Below are 7,983 nucleotides of genomic sequence, written 5' to 3'. Positions count from 1 at the left end.
AAAGATAAGTTTAATTAGTATAGATGCATTTTCAAGAGGACTTCTGAGCTCCTTAAATGGTTAGAGGACTAATGGTGTTATGATTTTTGTTGTGCAAAATCTTTTATAAAATAAAATAGGCCATATAGTACCATAAACAGTATCATACTATAATATTAACTGACAAAGGCAGGCTACAGCGCTGTAGACAGAACAGGACCATACGAAAGACTGGTAGAAAGAAAAAGGGCTGATTGGATTGCCATATTTAGGGTAACTTTTCTCTCTCTCACTCTTTCTTCCTCTCTTTGGTTTTTTGAGACAGAGTTTTTCAGAGTAGCCTTGGGTGTCTTGGATCTTGCTATGTAGACCGGGCTAGCCTTGAACTCACAGAGATCCTCCAAAGGCAGGTGTCACTACCTCCCAACTAGGGTAACTTTTCTATTTTCCTTTTTTTTTTTTTTTTTTTTTTTTTTTTTTTTTTTTTTTTTTTGGTTTTTCGAGACAGGATTTTTCCGTGTAGTTTGGTGCCTGTCCTGGATCTCACTCTGTAGACCAGGCTGGACTCAAACTCACAAAGATCTGCCTGGCTCTGCCTCCTGAGTGCTGGGACTAATGGCGTGTGCCACTGCCGTCTAGCCTCTATTTTCCATTTTTATAGACTTTTAAATTCCTCAATTGCTATGAATATTTTTAGAAGAAGAAAGATGACTTTATTTGCAACACCGTGAACTCCTCCTTTTCCAGAAGCACATACCATGAGCACTGCTCATCAGTCTGAGTTGTTCATTTTGGGAGCTCATAATGATGCAATGGGATGCAATGATATCCTGGTTTCTAGTTTCCAAGTTGCCTTCAAGAATATTGTCTCTTTTCGTGGAGCAAAGAGGTGAGGATTTTACTGAGGAGATTGTCAAAAGTTAACAAAGCAAAGGAAAGCAGAGGGCACCTGAAAGAACCTCTCCATGGAAGCAGCCTTCTCTAGGGAAAAGGCTGTCACCTGGGTTTGATGTGGAAAGAAGGTAGAGGTGAGCAGAGCACAGAGCAATTCCATGGCGCCAGGGAGCAGGCTAAATTCAGGCATCTGATTCTTGTGCATGATATTGTTATGCCTCCTGGGTGTTATCAGTTTAGAACAGGCTGAAAGTCATCCATGGCTAGTTCAAAGGAGGAGAAAGAGCAAGGAGTAAGGAATCCCATTTCAGAGGATGAGCAAGAATGAGATACCACACAGCCTTATATGCCCAGGACTGCTGTCAATTGATGATTAGTGAGTCTGCAGACCCTGCTTTAAAATAATAAGGACGTGTGTAGGACTAGTGTAGATGATGTGTATGTCATATACATTGCAAGAGGAATGGAGTTTTATTTCTTCTGCTATAATGAGTTGATTCTATGAGCAATAAGTAAGATGAAGTGAATGAAAACAACACAATTCTCCATAAAAGCATATTTTACATTATGATTATAGACACTTCTTTAGCATTTAATTTGACATAATTTTTGACTCCTGCTACAAAAGATGTTTGGTTTTTTTTTTTTTTTTTTTTTTTTTTTTTTTTAATTTTGAAAATACTTTAGCCAGGCAGTAGTGGCTCATGCCTTTGATCCCAGCACTCAGGAGGCAGAGCCAGGCAGATCTCTGTGAATTCAAGGCCAGCCTGGTCTACAGAGCAAGTTCCAGGACAGGCTCCCAAGCAACACAGAGAAACCTTGTCTCAAAAAAATCAAGAAAAAAAAAGCCTTAAAAGCAAGACTATGAAATTCAGATGGAAAAGTATACCACCTGTTTTACTCCATAGTAATAACTTATTTTTGCCAGACTCATCAAATTAAATTATCCTGGGCAGTAATTTTTATATGTAAGCACTTTAAAAAGAAGTCCCTGTTTACTCTATCAGACTCTGAAACCACTTGGATCCAGGGAATATTTTTAGATGTCAAATCCTAGATAAGCATTTGAAAGATGTCTGGGTGGCATAACTTCCACATTATTTCAAGACGTAAGACAGAATGTAGACTGAATCCTGGAGGCACAATACACTGGAACATGCCACATTGCCTTCAGCAAAGCTTGACTTTTGGACAACCCTAGATCTGATGGATTTCAAGTTTTCTACTTTAGACAAACTAAACCAAGACAATGACTACATTCTGTTTTTGTATCACCCTGATGTTTTAGTTCAGTTGAATGTTTAAGATCCTCTAGACTGAGTCCCATTTCCAATACCAGATTGTCCACCACTGTGAACTCCAGAGTTTCCCATATAGTGTATCATATGCCTTGCATGTGGTAGGTTTCTATTGTAAATATTGACTACATCAAGATGGTATATGGAGATAATGTCAGTTGTTCAAGAATTCTACTCACCTGACATCCGAACTCTTCTTTCTCCAAGCACTTTGTGTTCATCAGTATCAATCTAGCAAAATGACATTTGACTTCTTTTTATCAATTCGCTGTCAGGTTACCTTGCTCTTAATTTTAATATCCTTACATAAAAAAGTATAGTTTGTATTAATTTAATTTTAAGATTATGATAAAATAAGCTGATACTGTTGAACTTGGTGTATATATTCTACCAATCAGAATCACCTTTGCTGAACTATCAGCTAAAACCAGAATGTGAAATGGAAAACACTCAAAACTACTCAGAATCCTGGTCTTGGGGACAGCCGTGTATGGTGCCAGGTACAGTAGTTGCTTATCACAAGGTTGGTTTTGAAAACAACAAATCAAGTCAGATCTTGGCAGTGGCTCAGTTCTTCAGTGAACTCCCCTTGTCTCTCTTTGCTTCCAGAAACATGGCCTCCAGTATATCTGTCTTTTATGGTGTCACCAAGATGTATGGTAACATGAAGATGCAGAAGTCATCGATCCCAGCAGAAACAAAGAACTGCTTGAGTGATGGAAGAAGGAGGAGGGCACAAAGACCCTGGTAGGTGATGCAGGGCAAACTCTGGATGACCCTCACTCACCTTTGTCAAAAGCTGCAAGACAAGGACTGTCGCTATGCCCTTTATGATACAACCTACAAGACCAAGAAGAGCAAGAAGGAGGACCTGGTGGGTATCTGGGCCCTTGAGAGTGTCCCTCTTAAGAGCAAAAAGATCTATGCTAGTTCCAAGGATGTCATCCAGAAGTTGACAGGCATCAGCATGAATTACAAGCAAGCAAACGGGAGGTCAAGGCCCATGCCACTGTTATCTCCCTGGAATGCAAGCCTTTGTGATCAGCCTCCAGCCCCCTGCCTGAAACTCTAGCCCAGACCTGCCCTCCCTCTGAGAGCTGCGGGTTGTCCAGCCGGACTGGAGAGACCTGGGAGGATCCTAGCAGGAAAAGGCAGTAGTGCCTTTGGCCCAGTTACCTGAACAGTCCTCTCAAGCCCCTGGACTTTTCTCCTTTACCACCCCTGATGGTTCTGGCCTTCCCCAAACTACATTTGATCTTCTCCTTCCTCTTGGGTTGTAGCAAAACAAGTTTGCCTCAGTCACCCAGTGGGAGGAGAAGCTGGATTTGTTGTTGTAAATGGGAGAGTTTGGAGGGCAGAAAGAGAAGGGGGCAAATGGTGTAATTGTATAATCTCAAAAATAAAAAAAAAATTTTGAAAAAAATAAATGCAAGAAACACTAAGAAAAATTGCATTTCAATGCATAATTAAAATACTTAACAATCCTGGTACAAGGGCTCATACCTGTAATTCTAGCGCCTGGGAGGTGGTGTCAGGAAGACTGTTGCAAGTTTAGAGAAGTAAGTTCCAGGCCAGCCAGGGCTACAGCTTAAAACTCTGTCTCAAAACAGAAAAAAATACTTCACAATTTAACTATATAAAAATGTCACAAACTCACAGGAAATTAAGAAAACTTTTACATAAATTTTCATAGCCAAAATATATAAAAAATCAATATATAAAATTACTTTAAAAATCAAAAGTAAAATATGTTAATTCCATAATTATTATTAATTTCTAAACACATTGATTTGATTTTTCCAAATATAATGCCCACCCCAGAAAGGATATTTTCAATCATTTTGAAATTTTTAAAAAATCAAGTGCCCGGGCGTTGGTGGCGCACGCCTTTAATCCCAGCACTCGGGAGGCAGAGCCAGGCAGATCTCTGTGAGTTCGAGGCCAGCCTGGGCTACCAAGTGAGCTCCAGGAAAGGCGCAAAGCTACACAAAGAAACCCTGTCTCGAAAAACCAAAAAAAAAAAAAAAATCAAGTGCATATAGAGACCTAACATCAAAAAGAATATAGACTGGTAAATATAAAAACGTATATAAGTTACAAAAATAAAAGAAATATAACAAAAGCAATATTCCCAATGTCTAAATTGTTAATTTTCTTTCTAACCCATCTCCTTGTTGAGTGGGCATTCAAATGTTTTCTCATTTGGGAATGCACACTAGTGTATGATTTCTGGGCAGAAATTTGGCAACAGCTCAAAACAACATGGAAATGTTCATATCTTTGACCCAGCAATTCCTTCCACAGATTTCTTTTAAGGAAATAATAAAGGATGTACATAAATATTTCTAAGAATGTTTGACTTAACACCATTGTACTTGCAAAAATTAAAAGATAAGTTGTATATTTTATATAATTAGTTGGATAAATTATTGCTGGTGTTTGTATAATAGAATGTTACTCAATGACTAAAGACATGTTTTTCAAAGAGTACTTAAAGATAGAGTAAAATGCTCAGAGCAGTCTTTTGATTGGAAAGGGCAGATTACAGCTTTCATAACTATATAGTTTTTATCTAATTCTAGGTTTCACAATGTTCACCAAAGTGTTAAAAATAACAATATGAAGCCAGGCAGCAGTGGCACACACCTTTAATCGCAGCACTCGGGAGGCGGAGCCAGGCAGATCTCTGTGAGTTCAAGGCCAACCTGGTCTACAGAGCGAGATCCAGGACAGGCACCAAAACTACACAGAGAAACCCTGTCTCAAAAAACCAAAACAACAACAACAACAATAATAACAATATGAAATATTGGTAGATATATCTATAAGTAGTAGGATTTTTAGTATATGTTATATTTAAATACATTGTGTGTTTTTCAAGTAATTCTACAATTACTTATATCTGAAGAATCAAATGTCGGATGGTGGTGACAAATGCCTTTAATCCCAGCACTGGGGAGGCAGAGGCAGGTGGATCTCTGTGAGTTTGAGGCCAGCCTGGTATACAGAGTGAATTCCAGGACAGCCAAGGTTACACAGAGAGACCCTGTCTCAAAAACCAAAACAACAAAAAACAAAGAAAAGACAAGTCAAATCATATTATTTAAAGAATGTGTCTTAGATTGTTTTCCTACTTGAAGCAATGCATTTAGTACTATGATATGTGATCTGCCTTTAATATACTAAGGAAGTAGGAACAAATATCCATTCAGTCCATTTTAAGAACTTTAACATTAGATAGAGCAGGTGTTAATGATCCCAGTTAGAAGAAAAAGAAGTTTAAAATGGAAGAGACTAAATGACTTCCCACAATCAGTTAATTCAACAAGCATATTTTATTTTTTTTCTGAGTATATAGTAATTAACTATGAATTGGATTAGGCATTTAAGCATGAGCTATAAAACATTAAAAATTGTTCCCAAGAGTTTGCAATCTTACAGTAAGTGACATTATTTTTAAAATTGATATTTCAATTAGTGAGATAAGTGCTGTTAGAGATATGCAGGAGGAACTACACCAAAAATATTAGTTTGAATTATTTCAGATTGCCGATATTGAACTATTTCTTACCTACAAAAATAGTTTTAAAAAAAGGTAAATAAAAGGTTGAGGAGGGATCACTTTATACTGCAGTCTTTGAACTTGCTATGTAAGCCAAGCTGGCCTCAAATTTGTTAACCCTCCTGCCTCAGCCTGTTGGGGATTATAGATACGTACTACCATATCTAGCAAAAATATCATTTTCATATGGTCCGTTCCAGTGCAACAAAACTGAATAATGATGGAAAGATTTTTCACAGGGAAGGAGATTATGAGATAAAGATATCTTCGTGTAGAACCAGAAGGGGAAAGCATAGCAAAATGAACAGAGAAAGTTAATATAGAGACTTATTAAATGAAACAGGAGATCTGACTAGTGAGAAATTGCTAGTGAGAAATCATTATAAAAAGAATATAGACACAGTAGATACCACCCAGCCTTAACAATGGGACAAAACATCCCGGAAAAACTTCTTTTTAACTCTGTCCCAGGTTTGAGAACTTGTTGACGAGGTTATAGCCATGACTCATTGCATGGCAAAGGTGAGTGACAAGACCTTGAGTCATACCTTCTGGAGTACAGGGGAAAGCTGACCACAGGCAAGTGAAGTCTGAGGAACCAACAATCCACACCAATGCCAGGAAGCTCCTGTCAGCAGAAGGTGCTGGAGGAGCTGCCCAGAAGCCAGGAGGTGGTTGCCTGGTGTTAGAGCCGTGAGGGCCCAAGTGGTAGAACACATTAAGAACAAGAAAGATGAGACAGAGGCAAGCGGATCTCTGTCAGTTCGAGGCCAGCCTGGTCTACAGAAAGAGTCCCAGGACAGGCTCCAAAGCTACACAGAGAAACCCTGTCTTGAAAAAAGCAAAAAAAAAAAAAAAACGAAACAAAACAAAACAAAACCAAGAAAGATAACCCTTTCACCTGAATTTACACCACTCACATGGTACAAAAAAACTTCGAGCTGAGACTATGCTTAAGGTGATGCCAGATTGGTAGTGTTCCTGCAGGGTTTGGGGAAAGTTAGCACAAACCCTCTGAGAAGGAAGTTACCTCAAGTCTAGGTTTAAGAAAAAAAAAAAAAAGCCAACAGACAAATGCCAAGAATTACTAAGTCACTGTCAAAAATCACAAATTACGTGGCTAGGGAGATGGCTCAGCAGGCAGGTCAAACCCTCAGTGCACGAGTGTGAGGAACTGAGTTCAGATGCCCAGCACGCATGTCATGTCTGTCAGCGCTGGTGGCCTATAGTGCTTAGGAGGCAAAGAGGCTCCCTCAGAAAAGTTAGTAGACCAGCTGGGTGGATAGACTAAATCAACAGGCTCCTGGAGCAGCAGGAGAGCCTACATAAGTTTAAAAAAATAAAAAAAGTGCAAAACATCGGAGAATGACTCCTGACATTAATCTCTGTTCTCTACATGAACAGTCATACATTCATGCACACCTGTGCACACACACAGGCACCCACACATGTGTGCAAATACACATATATATTTATAAAAATAAATCATAAAACACAGAAAGAAAGTGGCCACAAAGTACAATAATTAGCAGAAACAAACCCACAAAGGCTTTAACTATGTATATGGTCAAGAAAATTGATACAGCTAATAGAATTTGAAAAGAAATAAGACTAAGCCCAAAATTTTGAGAGACTGAGGAAAGAGGATTGCTATCCCTTCAAAGGCAGCCTGGCCTACATTATAGGACCCTTTCTCAAAACAAATAACAACAAAACCAAAGAGAGATAATGAAAGATGACCAAGATGATCTGAAAAGGAATTACACAGAACTTCTAAAAAACTAAAGCTCCAATACTTGAAAAGTATTTAATAATTGATTTTAAAAACATTTAAAAAAAAAACCGAAGAAGAACATTTGTAAATTATGTGACCATAAGACTTAAGATAATTTAAAAACAAAAATTACACACAAAATGAATATGAGTCTTTTTTTTTCACAAAGGGAATAATCAAAGTATAAATTTCTCTAGAAAAGGATTGTCATTTTCCTGGACAAAGCAAACTATGCTCATCATCAACACAATTGTAAAATAATTGAAGGTTGTACTTGGCTGTTAAAAACGAACTGCACAGGAGTACAGCATTATGGCCTCAGAGGTGGGTTTGCAAGTGGATTAACTATATTGACTATAAATCTAAAACTCAAAACGCGGCAGAAGGCTGCTAAAAGAGCAATGATAACTCCAAGAAAGTCCACCTACGACCTAGAGATTCTGCTATGTGCCGGGCCTGCTGACGCTGCGCTAACT

At 38.3% G+C, this 7,983-nt stretch overlaps 1 pseudogene; it reads left to right on the top strand.

Moving 5' to 3' along the window:
• Positions 1-1,703: 1,703 nt before the first annotated feature.
• On the top strand, positions 1,704-3,662 carry LOC114691957 (annotated as a pseudogene).
• The last annotated feature ends 4,321 nt before the right edge of the window (positions 3,663-7,983 follow it).

Source organism: Peromyscus leucopus, chromosome 12 (assembly GCF_004664715.2).
Source record: "Peromyscus leucopus breed LL Stock chromosome 12, UCI_PerLeu_2.1, whole genome shotgun sequence".
NCBI lineage: Eukaryota > Metazoa > Chordata > Mammalia > Rodentia > Cricetidae > Peromyscus > Peromyscus leucopus.
Note: the sequence above shows the minus strand (reverse complement) of the source record. Positions and strands in the feature narration are given on the sequence as shown.